This window comes from Neofelis nebulosa, chromosome 15 (genome assembly GCF_028018385.1).
Source record: "Neofelis nebulosa isolate mNeoNeb1 chromosome 15, mNeoNeb1.pri, whole genome shotgun sequence".
In the NCBI taxonomy this organism is placed as follows: Eukaryota; Metazoa; Chordata; class Mammalia; order Carnivora; family Felidae; genus Neofelis; species Neofelis nebulosa.
Window position 1 is genome coordinate 33,972,132 of NC_080796.1, and position 18,166 is coordinate 33,990,297.

The 18,166-nt window shown below is 42.1% G+C and overlaps 1 long non-coding RNA gene across 4 annotated transcripts in view; it reads left to right on the top strand.

Annotated features, from left to right (window-relative positions):
- The window catches only part of LOC131496014 (uncharacterized), a 70,900-nt gene that overhangs the window by 52,293 nt on the left and 441 nt on the right, over positions 1 to 18,166 (top strand). Inside the window, exons 3-5 of one of the 4 annotated variants that reach the window (XR_009254264.1) lie at positions 655 to 808; positions 14,049 to 14,102; positions 14,664 to 14,785. This is a non-coding gene — a long non-coding RNA (uncharacterized LOC131496014). The remainder of the gene's footprint in view (positions 1 to 654; positions 809 to 14,048; positions 14,103 to 14,663; positions 14,786 to 18,166) is intronic. The other 3 variants (XR_009254265.1, XR_009254267.1, XR_009254266.1) reach the window with 3 other exon arrangements.

The window sequence follows — 18,166 nt, forward strand, 5'->3', positions numbered from 1 at the left end:
AAAACTCTTTGTTCAGTGCTGAGCAAGCAACAGATACTGAGTATACACTTGATGGCTAAATGAACGGGTTACAGGAGCAGAAAAGCAACAATGATTTAGAGCCTTGTTTTTCGGGTTTCTCTATATTCCCTGGCTGTGTCCTCCCATCCTCCACCCCCCTCAGGACCTCACACCATCACACACAGTCAACACCCACCCTCTGCCATCCACCCTGCCCCTGGCACCAGAGAGGGCCACCTGAGCACTTTTTCTATGTGGATTTTGCCCGAGGCTAGAGCCCTGCCAAACAATTACTTTCCAGGAACCATACGACTCTGTTCTGTTTCTGTAATGCAGCCAGAGTGGTATGCCAAGGAACTGTGCAAGGGTGGGTCGTTCATGCTACTCTATCAGAAAAATCCACCATCAGGCTGTTCGCCCATTAATTAAATTGCCTAGTGTGGATGGAAGGGTGGGGAAGAGATCTGGGCAAGCTGTCTATTCCATGTTTAAGTGAATTTATATTCAACTTTGAAAAGGGATTGCAATTTTTTCTTCTTTGAGATTGAAATCATTTTACGAGTAAACACTGGAAGAGAAATGTGATTATGTGACTTTCTTTTTCTGTTGTATTATTCTTATGGCTGATTATTGCTTTCATGTCTTCATTAAAAGATGATCTTCCTTCAAAATAAGGCTGGATCTTATGTCAGAATGATTGCAGGAAAGAGGCCTGGCCGAAGAAGCAGAGAAACTCTGGCTTCAGAAACGTTCAAGGTTTAAACATGGACTCTATCTCCGCAAGCCAAAGTGTCTGTTCTAAAAGAAGGTGATCACAGTATCTGCCCTACCTATCTTAGGAGATTCTTTTGAGGGGTAGTCCTCCTAAATGCTCCTTGAAAAATTATATAATGTATTGTTTTTCAATATGTTAAGGATGTGTTCCTTTGTTTCTTTTTAAGAAACTGCTGAGGCTAGTGATGACCATTGTGTTATAAAAGGCCCCAGAAACAGGGTCAACCCTGTGTAAAGGTAGGAGGGAAAATGGAGATGGGAAGGGAAGGAGGCGTTAGAGTGCCCCCAAGTGGCGACTTGGGTGTGACGTTTGGGAGGCGGCAGGAGGGACCGACCCCGCTAGGGTGACCTGTAGTGAAAAAGGAAACCGTACAAGAAGTCAAACTCAATGTCTCATAGGAGCATTTAAATACCATAAAAAAAAAAAAAAAAAGAATGTATTTCATGCAAATTGTGCTCCAAGTCACCAGCCTCCCTTTTAGGGTCTGCTGCCACTTTACATTCAATTTGCTGCTCTGGTGAGCACAATGAAGTGTTTAGATTCCATTAAGAAACCTCAAAAAAAAAAAAAAAAAAAAACCCAACAACAACCTTGAGCCTTTAGACTTAGAGGAAAGCTCTTTAAAAGCTTCTCACAAGCTATTATTTGTGCGTTCAGAAAACCATTAGGACTTCCTCCTTTGGAAATCTGTGTGATTTTTTAGCTTCTGATTTTAAACATCAATGTTTTCTTACATTACCATTATCCTCAAGAACAAATTTCCCCACCTCACCAGATAGTGCAATTTCTGAGATTCCTGGATGTGGGCTGGATTTATAACAGTAATAATGTGACATATCTGATGGGAGGAAGATTGGAATCAGAAGGAGTTGGGGGAGTAGAAAAGTGGGTGCATAAGTGTCCTGAACACTTAGAAATGCCATGGGAGTCACGGGGGGCTCCGGCCAAGCCTCATGCCCGAGAAGGATACTTGCCAGTTGGCGGAGGAGATACTTGGGGACCAGACTGAATCACAGTGGGAAACATCTCCTCTTTCTTCCTGATACTCTCAAGAAATGGGGACTAGGGCAGACCCCCAAGAGGCATCCTGCCATGGCTGGGAGAGGATGCAAACTCTAGGGCAAGCTCTTAGGCTCAGCCTCCAGCTCTGTCACTAGCTGCTGAGCTTAGGCAGTCAGAGAGTGGTGTCTTCAGTAGCCCCGAGGGCAAAATCCCAAGTAATTCATATCAAATTCCGCAATCTTCTATTTAACAAGACTAATATGCCCTCTACCCAGCAAATACCAAATAATAAATTGGATGGGCCTTTCCAGTTCTTGCAAAGGAGAAAGTAAGAATATATGTGTAGATATAAAGAATGTAAGGCTTTAAAGCCAAATTGCCAGGGTTCAACGTTTTTTATTTATTTTTGGGACAGAGAGAGACAGAGCATGAACGGGGGAGGGGCAGAGAGAGAGGGAGACACAGAATTGGAAGCAGGCTCCAGGCTCTGAGCCATCAGCCCAGAGCCTGAGGCGGGGCTCGAACTCACGGACCGTGAGATGGCGACCTGGCTGAAGTCGGACGCTTAACCGACTGCGCCACCCAGGCGCCCCAATTGCCAGGGTTCAAATGCCATCCCTTCCACTTACTAGCTAGGTGTCCTCTTATTGTCTCATTAAGCCTCAGTTTCTTCATCTGTAAACTGGGAATAATAATAATTTCTATCTCAGAAGGTAGTTGTGAGGATTAAATGCAATGGTACATATAGATTTCTTAATACACTGCCTGACACAGAGTAAGCACTCAGTAGTTAACTACAGTAGTATTTTTCATCCTTAATATTTGAGACATGATGTTATGATGCCTGGTCAAGTTGAGGAAGACTGGAATGTCAAAGACATCACCTACGTAAATGTTTAAATCAAAAGGGCTTTCACAGAGTGTTTGACCTTCACATTTCTGTTTTTAAAAAAGGAATTAGTTTCTTTTATTCCTAATTGCAAAAGTATACATGAACACAATGTACAACTTGGATATTTTAGAAAGGCATAGAAATAACCATTGTTAATTATTTGATATATAATAATACTTAAATATATAAATATATGTGTATATTTTAAACTAAACTGAATTTACACTACAGTTTTTAATCAGGTTTTTTGCACTGTGTTGTGAACATGACTTAAAAACATTTTTTTTAATGTGTATTTATTTTTGAAAGAAAGCGACAGAGCATGAACAGGGGAGGGGCAGAGAGAGAGAAGGGACACAGAATCTGAAGCAGGCTCCAGGCTTTGAGCCATCAGTACAGAGCCTAACGCGGGGCTTGACCCCACGAACTGCAAGATTGTGACCTGAGCTGAAGTTGGACGCTTAACTGACTGAGCCACCCAGGTGCCTCTGGACATGACTTTCTAAAAAAACATCATGTTTTACTTCTGTAGACATTTTAGTGCTGAATATGCAATAATTTAATCGGTGTTATATTGTTGAACATTTTGATTGTTTCCAGTTTTTACCCATTAAAAATTATAATGCTTATTTCTTAAGGATAAAAACTCTAGTAGAGAAAGATGGGACTACTTCAAGGCTTTTGATTCTTGTTCCCAGATTTTCCACTAAAGAAGTGGTACCAGTTTACATTCCTCTCATGGGTAAAAGAATGCTCATTTCTCTGAATATTATAAAAATGTTTACCAATTTGATAGGTGAGAATTAGTTATTTTGCATTTGGATTTCTAGTGAATTTGAATATTTTAAATATGTTTATGGCCACTTATTTCTTCTTTTTTTTTTTTAATATATGAAATTTATTGTCAAATTGGTTTCTATACAACACCCAGTGCTCATCCCAAAAGGTGCCCTCCTCAATACCCATCACCCACCCTGCCCTCCCTCCCACCCCCCATCAACCCTCAGTTTGTTCTCAGTTTTTAACAGTCTCTTAGGCTTTGGCTCTCTCCCACTCTAACCTCTTTTTTTTTTTTTTTTCCTTCCCCTCCCCCATGGGTTTCTGTTAAGTTTCTCAGGATCCACGTAAGAGTGAAACCATATGGTATCTGTCTTTCTCTGTATGGCTTATTTCACTTAGCATCACACTCTCCAGTTCCATCCACGTTGCTACAAAAGGCCATATTTCATTCTTTCTCATTGCCACGTAGTATTCCATTGTGTATATAAACCACAATTTCTTTATCCATTCATCAGTTGATGGACATTTAGGCTCTTTCCATAATTTGGCTATTGTTGAGAGTGCTGCTATAAACATTGGGATACAAGTGCCCCTAGGCATCAGTACTCCTGTATCCCTTGGATAAATTTCTAGCAGTGCTATTGCTGGGTCATAGGGTAGGTCTATTTTTAATTTTCTGAGGAACCTCCACACTGCTTTCCAGAGCGGCTGCACCAATTTGCATTCCCACCAACAGTGCAAGAGGGTTCCCGTTTCTCCACATCCTCTCCAGCATCTATAGTCTCCTGATTTGTTCATTTCGGCCACTCTGACTGGCGTGAGGTGATATCTGAGTGTGGTTTTGATTTGTATTTCCCTGATTAGGAGCGACGTTGAACATCTTTTCATGTGCCTGTTGGCCATCCGGATGTCTTCTTTAGAGAAGTGTCTATTCATGTTTTCTGCCCATTTCTTCACTGGGTTATTTGTTTTTCGGGTGTGGAGTTTGGTGAGCTCTTTATAGATTTTGGATACTAGCCCTTTGCCCGATATGTCATTTGCAAATATCTTTTCCCATTCCGTTGGTTGCCTTTTAGTTTTGTTGGTTGTTTCCTTTGCTGTGCAGAAGCTTTTTATCTTCATAAGGTCCCAGTAATTCACTTTTGCTTTTAATTCCCTTGTATGGCCACTTATTTCTTAATGGAACATGCATCTGATGCTTTTAAAATTTTATTTTTTGTTATTTTTTTAATGTTTATTTATTCATTTTGAGAGAGAGAGAGAGAGAGAGAGAGAGAGAGAGAGAATGCACGTGAGCAGGAGAGGGGCAGAGAGAGGGGAAGAGAGAGAATCCCAAGCAGGTTCTGCACTGTCAGAGAACCTTGAGATCATGACCTGAGCCGAGACCAAGAGTTGGGTGCTTAACTGACTGAGCCACCCAGGTGCCCCTTAACCCTTTTCTTTTTCTTTTTTTTTTTTTTGTTTTTCATTTTTTTTGTAGTGAATATATTTGAATTACAATTATCATGCACTTTTTCTCCCAACTGGATTGTAAGTTCCTAGAGGACAGAAATATACCTATACTTCATTTGTTCCCCACAGTGTTGACAAGTATCTGTCAGATAAATACATCAGTGAACTGGGGGGGTGGCTCAGTTGGTTGAGCATCTGACTATTGATTTCTGCATGGGGCCTGCTTGGGATTCTCTTTCTCTCTGCCCCTCTCTCCAGCTCATGCTCTCTTTCTCTCTCTCTCTCTCTCTTAAAAAAATATACCTTGGGGCACCTGGGTGGCTCAGTCGGTTGAGCATCCAACTTTGGCTCAGGTCATGATCTCACAGTTCATGGGTTTGAGCCCCGTGTCGGGCTCTGTGCTGACAGGTCAGAGCCTGGAGCCTGCTTCGGATTCTGTGTCTCCCTCTCTCCCTGCCCCTCCCTTGCTCTCTCTCTCTCTCTCTCTCTCTTTCAAAAATAAATAAACATTAAAACTTTTTTTAATTAAAAAAATACATTAGTAAACTGATATTTTTATCTTATTTGACCATAAAAGCTTTATCCTCAGTGATATTTTCCTATGTTACTTCCATTGTGGTTTTGGTCAGCTGACCTGGCAAGCAGAGGAATTAATTTGTTTGTTTAAGAAACTAATTTTAAGGGCACCTGGGTGGCTCAGTACGTTAAGCAACCGACTTCAGCTCAGGTCGTGACCTTACAGTTTATGGGTTCAAGCCCCACGTCTGGCTCTGTGCTGACAGCTCAGAGCCTGGAGCCTGCTTTGGATTCTGTGTCTCCCTCTCTCTCTATCCTTCCCCTGCTCACACTCTGTCTGTCTGTCTCTCTCTCTCCCTCTCTCAAAAATAAATTTAAAAAAAAACATTAAAAAAAAGAAACTAATTTTAGAAGAGACACTCAGTTGTGCTCAGGTTGTACTTATAGGAAGCAACCTTTGAAACTTTCAATAAATATCATCTATTAACTCCCTCCTCCCCTGCAAGCTTTATTGGAGCTTGCTCATGAAATATAGGAATCCACTGACACACAGGCTTGTGTCATGGAAACTTGATCAAGGCAGAAGGGCCCAAAAGTGACCCTAACCACAGACAGGCCCATCAGGCGACCCACCTCAAAATATCCACAGTCCCTAACTAGCCAATGGGTTACTTATAACCAGGCACAGTTATGGAAAAAGGGAAAATTCCATAAGTCACCATACCTCCTCATCTTCCCTCCTATAAAACAGCCCCCACCAACTGTGTCATCATTGCTAAGGGCCTCTCCTCTGCTCTTGTGCCCGCTGCTCCCTTATGGTATATTCAATAAACATCTATCTCCTTTGTTGTGTCCTGGGTGAGTCTTTTCACTGCCTGCACCACGAGCTTCCACCCAGTCGGTGCCCCCATCTGATCCGACAGGCAACACATTAAGTAGTATTGAAAAGTGGCTGACAAATGATACACGTTTAGTAAGGGTGGGGTCCCCGTTGCTAATGTATTTGGATCAGCTCCCCTAATAATTTTACCTCAAATGAAAAAGAGAAGTCAAGCTCTTTGGGGCACCTGGGTGGCTGAGTCTTGATTTGGGCTCAGGTCATGATCTCGTTGATTATGGGATTGAGCCCCACATCGGGTTCTGTACTGAGTGTGGAGTCTGCTTAAGATTCTCTCTCTTCTTTCTCCCTCAGCCTCACCTGTTTGTGTGCCGAAGTGCTCGCTCTCTTTCTCAAAAAAAAAAAAAACAACAACAACAAAAAAACACAACAGTCCAGCTCTAAGAATAAGATCCAAGTGGGGGACAGCAATCATGCTTCAGGCAGCAAAGCTGGTCATTGGGAGATTAGTGTATGACTTTGCCTTGAAGGGCTCTCTCTCTTTTTGAATGACAGATCATGGCCTTCTTGGAAAAGTGCTCTGCCACATTCTTATATATTTTTTTTAACGTTTATTTGTTTTTGAGACAGAGAGAGACAGAGCATGAATGGGGGAGGGGCAGAGAGAGGGAGACACAGAATCCGAAACAGGCTCCAGGCTCTGAGCTGTCAGCACAGAGCCCCACGCGGGGCTCGAACTCACGGACCGAGAGATCATAACCTGAGCCGAAGTCAGACGCTTAACCGACTGAGCCACCCAGGCGCCCCTGCCACATTCTTATTGATAAGCTTTCAAAAAAGAACAGAGCAGTGGGGAAGAAGGGAGGGGCCAGTGGGAGCCCAGACACCTTCACAGGCAGATGGGGACTTGCTCCCTTTGACTCGGGAGCAGTCTGGTTTATTGAATTTCAGTTCTGAAGATATCCTGTATGGTTATCTTCAGATAGCCTGGTACTTCTGGTCTGCTCCCTCAATATTCTTTTCTCCTCCTTCTCTTACACGTTTCCCTCAACACCTCCCTCCGTCGGATCTGCTGGAACGCCCCCTTTCCTTACTTTACTTGAAAAAAAAAAGTATTACATTGTCAAATAAATCAGTGTTCAACTGGTGTACTTGAGAATAGCTGAAAAAGCCTTTTGTCTCTGGACAGAAGATGCTTAGAAAAATCTCACCCCATTATCTTCCAGGTAATTTGTCTTTTAAACACCTTTCTTCCATAGAGAAAATTGCAAATGGCAGTGAAAAGAGAGATGGTTCATTTAGAAGACACAGTGATAGTATAACAGTATTTTCTTAGGGTATTAATTAATGAACCTGTAATCGCTAAACTTAAATCACATAAAATGGAAGGTATGAAACTTTTTTTTGAAAAGAAGCTTTGCACCTATCTCATTCCCCCAAATAGCCATCTCTAATGATTCCCTCAAGTACTGTAGGAAAGACCTGCCATTTACAAAATGCTTTTGCTTATATTTTCTTATTTGGTCATTATGCATTAAGCACAATGGGCATTCCCCCTCATTTTCTAAATGCAGATGCCCAGACAAGGTTAGGTGACCTACTCAAGGTCACCCAGCTCCCTGCTGCTCAGTGGCTCCCTGCTAGTTCTCTGCATGCTCCCATCTCCGTGCTGCATTCTGTTGTTTAAAACAAAATGGAAAACAAGGTATTACTCCTGGCACTATCTTGGGGCTAGGTTATACTTGGCCTAGCTTTGCACCTAGGCACCCTTTGAAATGTGATTCTGAGCTGCGAAAAGGGCTATTTTAATACCCCCGGAGTGAGGCTTAGTTGAATTTTTCCTAGTATGTGCCTGTGACTAAGAGAACACAATGTCTCAAGTGGTTGTTCCTTCAGCACTTTGGTAACATTTGTTTTGCTAAAATCATGAAGTGACAATTACTCTCCTTTCTAAACACACTGGAAATGTATAGTCACCATTTCAGAAAGGGGGGTGGGTCACAAATTATTTTTAAAAGATGATACATAAAGAAGAACTTCCCATAAGTTTTGGGTTAGAGGCAGCTAATATTCCTCAATAGAAAACACTGAAAAACAACAACATTTTCAGTAGAAAATACCAGAAAAGCAAAAAATCTTCCCACTGAACATCTTGGAGGTGGAACTACCTCACCACCTTTAACACATACCCAGAAATTCCCAAATGCAGGATCCCAAATGCAGGATCCCAAATGCAGGCGGGCACTGCACCTTAAAACACACCCCACCCCCACAGCAACTGCCGATGTACCGTCACAAAGCCATTTGTGTAGGTAATGTTACCAGGATTAGTTTCCTCAAAGACATTTCCTGGCTCCAAATAGCTTTAAAGGATTTTAATACAGCATAAAAGTTGGTGATCAATTATGACAAAGCAAACTGGCTGCTGACACTGTGCTTAGTAATTGAGGTAAGGTTTGACCAGGTTATTTTCAGGATTTCCAAAGAACAGACTTCTGTACAACAGCATTAAATAAATGGAGTTTCCAGCAAGCAAGGGTGAGAATTTTGTCGAGGTTCAAGTTCATACCGGGCTCAGGAATTCTCACCTCCTCAGCGTCACTGGGCACTGACATCACAGGCATATTTTCTATACTGAGAATTTGGGTCTCGCTTTATTTTTGCAGTTTTTAAGAAAAGAAAAAGAAATAATAACCTGTTAGGTGCCCACTATTATGTAGCAGCTGTAAAGAAAGCCAAGGGGATGACTCATTGTCCCTTGAACACATCATGCACATTCCAGCCCCCGCATCTCTGCTCATGTGCTTCTCACGATGCCCTTGCCCCTCCTGGCCTGCTGAGGAAGGCTACGTGCCTGCAAGCATCATCTCTGGCTCAACTTGTCTTTCTTTCCCAGGTAGAGCAGTGCTGTCTGCCTCCTCTGAGCTTTTGTAGTCCTCACTGTTTGCAGGACACATATACGGCGTATCCTCTCTGGTATGGATAATTCTCTTATTTCCTACCTCTGGAAATGGGCTGTAAATTCCATCAGTGAAGTGTACCTTTCTTCCTTTCCTTTCTTTTGTTTAAGAAAAATTGCCCTGATAGTGTGCCTCATACCAAACAAGTACTCAAAGTAATCTCTTGATTGGTTCACGAATCCAAATCTCTCGGTGCTTGGAGGAGTATAGATTTAGTTTGGGTGGCAGAGTCCTTGGTTTTCACCATTGCCTGATTTAAGGTCTCTGTTGGACTGTGGATTCGTGTTACAGTGTTTCAGAGCAAGGTCAGGGAGGGGAACCTCAGTGTTTTCATCACAACTCCATTTGAATGTGTGCTCCCTTATCTGTGGCTGTTATCCCAACCAGTGGCAAGGACGTAATTAAAGAGTCACGAAGATTCAGGCAGGCTGAGTGTCCTGGCTTAATGGAGGGCCAAGCTCAGCTCCAAGAAGGCTAAGGAAATAAGAGGAAGAAGATACAGTTTCAGGTTAGGAAGAGTCCTCTCCTAGGGCCACCAAGAAAACACCTGGGAGATTCCGTGTAAGAGTTAAAGATCCTGTTGTTGCCTTTTCTATGGGGCTGGGTTCACCTGCTTCAGGAAGGAAGTGGGGAAAATGGATCCAAGTTCCTGGTATTAAATGAGGCTTTTCTGTAGAAGAGCTGACGAAGCAGAGAAATTGGGAGGAGGGGAGTAGAGACAGTAGAAAGTTATCTAGAAGAGCAGTGAGGGGGGACAATGGAGTGGAAAGGAGATCAGAGTGGATGTGAAATTATCTCAGGAGAGGGAGTGTTGTTGTTGGGAGAGAGCTGTTGGGGAAAGGATTCAACTGCATGGACAAAAATGTCAGGGAAATTTTTACCTGACTCCACAGAAAGCTTTGCTGAGTTAAGGGGCGAGTAATAGATTTGAATTCTGACGACCGAAGGCTATGTGCACAATCCGGCTGTGCAAGGAGGCAGCAAATGCCTCAGTGTAGAGCATGGACTTAGAGTACGTGGAACTGTGTTCAAATCTCAGCTATGTGTCCCTGGCCAGGTTACCGTTTCTGAGCCTCCGTTTCCTCATCTGTAAAATAAATGTGTCTCCTGCAGTGTTGTTGGGAGTATTAAATGAGATCATGTAAACGGTGGGTGAAGTCCCTGGCATTTAGTAAATGGTAGTGCCATCTGTATATGGGATGGAACAGAAGGATGGCATATTTCATGATCTCTTTTTTAAGCAAACCCTGGCTTTGGGGCACCCTGAGAGTGCCAAGGAGGGACCCAGAGAGAAATTCCTTGTGGAGGGAATGGCCAATGCAATTCTAGGAATAATGATGGCTAATGTTGCATTTGGAATTATTTCCTGCCCCAGGCTCTAATAGCTCTGTCTGCCCTCATCCGCCACAGCCTCTTCAGAAAACTTTGTTATGTGCAACTGCTTTGTGTTAGTGGTGTTTAGCAACAGAAAGGAGACAGGTCATTTGGCTACCTCCAGTGGGAAGGTAGAAAGCAAGCAGCAAGGACCGAGCAGGAAGCTGGAGTTCACAGCCAGAGGTGGTGGATTCATTAAGGAGCGTAGTAATTCCACAGTGAGTATCAAAGGAAAGAGCAGCCTCAGAAGGGAAGCAGGCTTGATAACGTCCAGGTTACACTAATACATGCGTAACTGTCCCTGGAAGAAATCGGGAAACACCTCTAGTTATTGGACTAACCAACCCAGAGCCAAGAGCTGATATGAATGAAGTCTTTCTTGGGCCCTCTGCTATCACTTACTGATTAAGTTAGGTCAAGCTGACTCACCTGGAGTGGCTCTAGCACATTCTAGTTAATCTGGACCCACTAAATTTGCACAGCCAGCATCTCTGAGTGTCGGTTGTAACTCCAGGCACTCCTTCTTCTCCTCTGTGCCACAGGAAGGTTTCCCCAGGTCGCCAGCCTCAGGGACAGACAGGATGCAAATGAGGAATAGCACAAAAATGGTTTGGCTCCAAATGGGGAAGGCCTTCTAGGATGGCTCACAACTGTTGTCATGTTGTGCTCACCACAGCAGTGACTCTCCCATAATTCTCGGGACCCCTCAGATAATTGCCCCAGCCACCAGAGGCCATAGCCCTTACCCACTGGCTAGCCTCCACGGCAGTCCCCTTACACACACAAGCTTCCTTTGCCTCAGGCAGGCTATTCTTAAGCTCTAACTCCTTCCCACGGTACTGTTGAGCCTCCTCACATTGCCCATGACATCCTCTTGACGGTAAGCAGCCCTGTCAAGGGCAATAGCTGAACTGCCGCCATTCATCATTTCCTATCTCTTTAAATAACACCTGTTCACCCACGCAAGTGGCTTCACTGCCATTTGCAAGCATCTGCCGTAAGTTTCCAGAATTTCTCCAGACCACCCATCCCTCACTCGCTCACTTTGCTACTCGTTTGTTATTCCTAGCTTTCCTATCAGTGACCACACCCTTCCTACCACCTTCCTCCTCCCCAGTCTGGTTCTGTCCCCAAGCTTTGGTCCTTCACTTTGGAACCGATTGTGCTGGCTTCCAACCCCTTCACTCCTCTGGACAGAATCCAGGTTTTCATCTGCCTCAGATACCTACAGCCTCACTAAAACCTTTAACACTCCAAGCAGGGAAAAAATATATAAACCATAATGTTAAAGTTATAAACCAGGAAATAAATATAAATGCCAACACATTAGATGATGACTATTAAAAAGACTTTTCTGAGGGGCACCTGGGTGGCTCAGTCGGTTAAGCATCCGACTTCTGCTCAGGTCATGATCTCACGGTCTGTGAGTTCGAGCCCCGCGTCGGGCTCTGTGCTGACAGCTCAGAGCCTGGAGTCTGTTTCGGATTCTGTGTCTCCCTCTCTCTCTCTCTCTGACCCTCCCCCGTTCATGCTCTGTCTCTCTCTGTCTCAAAAATAAATAAACGTTAAAAAAAAAATTACAAAAAAAAAAAAAAAGATTGTTCTGAACTGTCAAATGTTTCTCCTGCCCAAATGTTCTGAAGGCCCAATTTGCTGGCACTCAGAGTCTGCCTGATGGTGAAGCACACGTGCTCCCCCCCACTCCCACCCCACACCTGGTGGCTCGCCCCCCAGCCTGCTTCTAGCTCCTTCCCTCCATAAAATGGCCTCTTCTCGTTTCTCCCCATCCATCCCGGTGTGTGTATCTGTTTTGTCTCTTTAACACATTCTCAATGAATTGATTGCTACTTATTGCCTTTTCAACAAAGATGACTAAAACGTCAAGCGATAAGCACTGCACTAGAGATATGTGTTGATTCTACCCAACAGTCACTCCCTCCTGTAGCCAGGTCCAGGAGGTGACCGCAGGGACCAGGAGAAAAATTTAAGCAACAGGCTGTAACAATTGTTCTGACCCTGAGCAAATTTATGTGGGTCACCAGAACATCCATCATTTCTCACTGCAAGTGTTTTTTAATGCCAGTAGCGATGGTTATGCATAATTTATTATCTAATTGACTTGACCGAAAAGGCCATGAGAGAAATAACAAGCATACCCAGAAGGACCCCCCTCCCTCCCTCCTGTCCTGCCTGTGTTCTTTTGCCTTATTTCTTTTTTATTTTTTGTATCCAAAGTGCATTTAAAATGGGTTTGCTTTTTATCTGTAACTCAAAATCTTTATCTCATGACCTCATTTTTTCGGCACAACCCTCCCTAAGCTCCTTCTCAGACCTTCTCTGAACCGAGCCATATGTGGCTCTGCCTTTATTTCAACTGCAAGCAGTTTCTCAGAATAGTATCATTAGCGAGGAGGACCCCTCTCTGCCAGGGAACCCGGGATGGTGTCTGCTCGCCTCGGCAATGCAGCCCTTCCGGAACTTTAACTTTGCCTTTTAAAATATTTTGTGTACAAACTCTCTGTACTCTTGGCCTACCCCCTTGTTTTCCTTCCAGGTCTCAGTGACCGATCTGCTTTCCCCTTAATTTACTCATTTACTTCATTTTATGTCTTCTAACCTGGATACTTTCAGAGCAGTGTCTCCAGACTTTTCTCCTTGCTCATCACTGTTTACTCCATGATAGACACAGGTGCTACAGGAGGTGAGGAGAGCCAGCCCATCTAATATTTCGGAGATGATTTAGAGATTTTACTCAAGAAGAGATATTAAGGAGGGTCTCAAGATGGACAGTGTGGGTGAAGAGCAGGTGGAAGAAACAAAGCCTCTGTGAATGAGGATTATATTCATTTTCTTGTGGCTGCTGTAGCAAAGTACCACAAACTGGGTGGCTTAAAACAATAAAAATTTATTGCCTCGGTTCTGGATGATACAAGTCCAAAATCAAGTTAGTAGGGTCATGCTTCCTCTGAAACCTGCAGAGGGGAATTCTTCCTCACCTCTTTCAGCTTCTGCTGGTTTCCAGGCATTCCTTGGCTTGTAGCCCCATCACTCAAGTTTTCTGCCTTCCTTACTTGCCACACAATATGCTATTTGTGTGTCTTTGTGTCCACATGACCATCCTTCAAGGACACCAGTCATACTGGGGTAGGGGCCAGCCCTACTCCAGTATGAACTCATCTTAACCAGTGATATCTGCCACCACCCCAAGTTCAAATAAGGTCACATTCTGAGGCTTTGGATGTTCGGATCTCAATGTATCTTTTGGGGGAGGGACACAATTCAATGAGGAGCATGACCATTTGGAGAAAAGTCAGTGGTTCAGTTTGGCTGAGAAGTTGACTATGATTAGGGAGTAATGGGAGATGAAAACAATCTAGCAACTAAAATAATTAGAGAGTAAAACTGTGGACTTATTAGCTTAGTTTAATACTGAGAAATTCTCTCCATCTCTCATTCCAGTCCAGCACCTTACAATTTTTGCAACTGGTCAAAAGAAAGAGAGCTACCATGCAGGTAAGCCAATAATGTCTTCTCTATCTCTTTGTCATTCCTTTGTTTATTAATCCAATAGTATTTATTGAGCCCCATGTGTGAGGAACCATCCCAGATGATGGTTCGGTGGCAAACAAGACAAACCTAACTTCTGCTCTTCTGGAAACACAACTCAAAGTGTGATCTTACTCATCTCCACCTATGACCTTTTTCATCAACATGTGAAAATGTTTGAAAGGAATTCCAAGGTAGAAAAATTAAAAATGGGCAGGTGGCAAAATGCAAAACAAAACAGGAAATCATTTTAAAAGTAGAAAATAAGTAAATACACCCCAGGTAGGTGGCAAGCATGTGCAAAGCTCTTTCTATGTCAAGGCCAATGGCCTTAACGTATTATAAGGTATCAGATAACTAATTCCTCCAAACTGCTGAGGCATGCTTGTCATTTCCATATTGAAAACTGGAAATCTTCAACTGCCCCTCCTGGAAGGTGACAATGTAACACACTGCCCAATACTCAGCCACCTGCTGAAGTTTAAAAGGCACAGTGGGAAATACATAGCTATTTCTTCCATACATTAGGAATAATTGGACCATGCCTGGACAAGCACAATGAGTTGGACGTAAGCCTTCAATTCTAATCTGGCAGCACACTTGTTGATAAATTGCAAAACGTCTCCTGGTTTCCATGGAAAAAAAGGAAGGTACTGTGGACATGCGACTCAGTGCAATTATGTTCACTATAGTTAATATTTTCCATAAACTACAGATGGTCTCTGGATTGGGCAATATTTGCAGAAATTATATTATAATACTATCAAATACTACATAGAATGAACTTTCAAAGGAATAATGTACGAGGCAACAGCACATCTCTTATCATTCAGCAAGTGACCTTATCCGGCAGGGGTTTTTTTTTTTTTTCATTTAATAGTATGTTTTCACAAAAGTTAGGGAAGAAGAAAAAAAAAAAACAAACAACCAGTAAGATAGTGAATGTCATTTGAGATACTCACAAATAGTCTGGCATTCATCTCTTTCTAAGAACATAGTAGGACTGTATTTCTCTGCCCCCTTTCAAGTTAGGTATGACCATGTAACTTACTTTGGCTGATGAAATGGGTACAGAAGTGATGTCATTCCTTACTGAAACCTTTCAGAACCAGTGCACAGTTTGTTACATTCTCCTATTTTGCTGCTTTAGAGGTTGTGGAAGTAAGTGTCAAAGTGAGTCCTCTCAGGATGGCTCTCTTGATGACACTGATGAGCAGAGAAACAGAGTGTGGGTGAAATCACAGATTTACAGGATTAAGACATTGAAGCTTAGGGTTTTTTATTACTGCCGCATAACCTATCCTGTTGTGATTGAAATCAGCAGCAAATTCTTCGTGTCCATTTCTACTAACCAACTAGTCAACACCTTTAGTGTTAATGGGGAGAGTTCTCAGATGGGTGGATGGTGCCCCCTAAAGGGAATTCTTTTGGGTGTGCACCTGTCAGGGTGGATCTGTCAGGGAGACCAAGGTTGGGCTCCAGATAGATTGTAAGGCTTTAGTAGGAAGATACTAGAATACGTTTATTTTAATTACTCAGTTGTAATAAATGCTTTGGATAACTATGAAATATTTCAATATGATATGATTTCAATGTGATTTTATTCTAGTCAATACTCAGCAGTGAAGTTCCAAGAATATTATGATGAACAAAGGGACAAAGGAAAAAGATGGAAAACCATAGTCAACAGAATATCATGTTAATAGATGGACGTAGCCATTGACTTAATGTCAAATTCATCCATCTCTCTCTTTTCTATTCTTAACTCCCTTAGTTAAGTCAATCTAACCACCCATTTTCAATCCAGAATTCTACTCTTACACTTCTACAATGACTATCATAGCTACCTAAGATTACTTTTGGGACAAAGCAGGGTACAAATGGAGGAATAGACAATTCCTTTATCCTAGGGAACTGTGAGGTTTGCTTTACCATGGCTTTATCACTTCACCCCTAACTCCTTTTTCCCTCCCTGCCTCCTAATCAATTCCCTTTATGCCAAACCACTCTCTTACAAGTGTGCTCTGATGGCTTTTCTCACATGGTTTCACTCATCTGCAAAGCCCTTCTTGCTCTTTTTTTCCTATTCAAATCTGACCATCCCTCAAGGCTCAGCTGCCATCTCCATGAAGTTCTGGAACTTCCTGATGTCTTTATTAGCATTCCTCTTTTCTAAATTCCTGTAGCAGTAACAGTCTGCAGTACATCATTTCGTTCTTAATTATATAATGGTTCACCCCTGTTTTGGGTGCCCTTGTTCTGTCCCCCAGTCACTTTTTGGGGTTGTGTGCAACTCAAGACTTCTCTCTCTCATCCTTTCTTTCTCTGTCTTATGTCTTTTCATAAAAAACACCCTGCACCATGCACAGAAACACAAAAATGAAATAGGCCTTACTATTAAAAACAAAAGAGCATGACAACTTAATGTAACCAAAATAATTCAAATAGTACCTTCACTTATGATTGATAACATGCCCTTCTGAAAAGTTAGGTCTATGTAAGATGACTATTACCCGGAAGCTATTTTACTGTGCAGAAGCTAGTAAAGGACAAATTACATATTTAAGATAAAATATTACATGTGGACTTCATTTTCATCTTCTTGATATTTTATATGAAATTGAGATTCGTTGAATCATTTACAAAACATGTCAATTAAAAAGAGATTTCAGGAACTTTTGCTAATGTGTTAGGCTTTTGGTTTTACCAAGCACAAATGTAGGCTCGATGCCTTTTTTTTTTCTTTTCAAATATTTTATTTACTTTTTGAGATAGAGTGTAAGCAGGGGAGGGGCAGAGAGAGAGAAGGGGACAGAGGATCCAAAGCTGGCTGACAGCAGCGAGCCTGATGTGGGGCTTGAACTCACGAAATGAACCACGAGATCATGACCTGAGCCCAAGTAGGATGCTCAACCAATTGAGCCAAGCAGATGCCCCGGTTCAATGCCTTTTTTTAAAAAAAGTTTTATTTTATTTATTTATGTATTTATGTATGTATGTATGTATGTATGTATGTATTTATTTATTTTGAGAGAGAGAAAGGGAGAATGCGCATGTGAGCTGGGGGGGGTGGGGGCAGAGAGACAGGGAGAGAAAGAATCAGAAGCAGGCTCTGTTATCAGTGCAGTTCTCGAATTCGAGAACTGTGAGATCATGACCCGAGTCAGAATCAAGAGTCAGATATTTAACAGACTGAGCCACCCAGATGCCCCAGGCTCAATGCCTTTGATGATTCTATATACCTGTACACTCATAGAATCAGAAATGGTAATTAGCATGTGGTCAGTTGTCAATAAATTCTTGTTGATTATTCACCTTCACTATAAAGTGCTTTGATTTGTTTTGACAAAGCCTTTTGGACCTGAGCTCTGGCTTTCATATGCTAATATATGTATAATACATACATATCCATGTATTTCAGTTTTAAGTGATTTGAATTATGTGTGTACTTAAAGCCTTTTTGGCAAAACTAGGAAAAATTGAATACAGAGGACTACATGTTAGTTGTCATTTGTTAATTTTCTTAAGTATGAGAATGGCACTATGCTTTTAGGTTTTGAAGTGCCGTGATGTCTGTAACTGATTTTCAAATGGTTCATCAGAAAATTATAGGTAGGTAGATAGATAAAGCAAATATGGAAAAATGTTAACAATTGTTGAATTCAGGGGATAGACAGTTGGGTGATTCTTTACTATTCTTACAATTTTTCTGTATATTTGAAAATGTTAATAATAATCAATTGATTAAAGAAAACTTGCTATCATGAGAAAAATCAGAAGCAGGAACATTAATATTCAGACCAATTATAATAGCCAGTGACGTGGATGTGCATACATGAATTGTGTGACGGAATCTCTGTTACTAAGGTTTATCGTGCTGTTATTTCTGAGCAATACTTGATGCATTCTGATAAATAGATGTTACTATTTGCTTGACCCATTTGGGGGATCAGGAATAGAGGTTTAATTCTACAGTCAAAACAATGGCTTAAAGGTATACACGATCATTTGACATTTCAAGAGATGGAAGT